Raw genomic sequence first — 1,106 nt, 5'->3', positions numbered from 1 at the left:
AATCATAGTTGCTTTAAATTCCCCAATAACTCCAACATCCCTGCCATGTCTGTTTCTGATGTTTGCTCTATCTCTTCAACCTGTGTTATTTTACCCTTTGATATGCTTTGTAATTTTTTCTTGATCGCCAATCTTGGTACATAGGCCTTTGGTAATGTGGGGGGCAGGGGGGCATTCTACAGTCCTATGATTTTGTCTCAGTCTTTTACTGAGCTATGCCTCTGGACTGTGAACTTCACGAGTGTTTTTCAGCTTTTTGCCCTTTTTGAGTAGAAGAGGATGGCTAACATCCGTGGAGCTGGGTATTTCCCTTCCCCAGATCAGTTAGGCTCTGATAATATTCCAGCAGGTTAGCCACCAGCTAACAAATTTCCCCCAAGGGCAGGCTTTGTTCAGAACGACAGAGTGCTCTGGCTATTTCCGAATGGTTCCACTTCTCCTCCCTGTGCCAGAAGTCCAAGAAAGTTTTTCTCTGATACACATTATGGGAGCCTTGTGGAGTTCCTGGAGATAAATTTCACAATACTGTGAGATGCCTGGATCCCCTGGAGTTTTTAACTCAGAGTAGTCTGCACTGTGTCTCCTTCAGGCAATTCATCAACTGCAGTTCAGATTCTCCCATCCTGGCACTGGTTTCTGCAATATTTTTCTGTATGAGAGTCTCTGATCTCAAGCTTGTCTTTCCAAGGTTATTCCAATCTATATTTGCCTAACTTTCCAACCCTGAGGTTTGCCTAACTTTCCAAACCTTTGATGGGTTTGCCTGCATCCTCTCCTCTCTTACAGATCGAAGAAGAGTTGTTGATTTTTCAATCTGTTCAGTTTTTTACTTGTTGTTAGGGTGGAATAGTGACTTCCAAGCTCCTTATATGTGGAGCCAGAAGCCATAAGTACACTGCTGTTCTACACATTACAAATCTGCCAGGAAGAATTCTCTTTCCCTCTTGGCTAGAGAGACTTGGTGAGTCCTCAGGGACTTTAAGATACCACATTCTCCACACCATCCTGAAGAGACACTGAAGCCAGCAGCATCACTCTCAGCTCCAGGGAAAAGGCAGAGAGAGAGGGAGACAGTTGAGGGGGGTCATATACAAAAAGGAGACAGA

This window comes from Canis aureus, chromosome 25, assembly GCF_053574225.1.
Source record: "Canis aureus isolate CA01 chromosome 25, VMU_Caureus_v.1.0, whole genome shotgun sequence".
Taxonomy (NCBI): domain Eukaryota; kingdom Metazoa; phylum Chordata; class Mammalia; order Carnivora; family Canidae; genus Canis; species Canis aureus.
Note: the sequence above shows the minus strand (reverse complement) of the source record.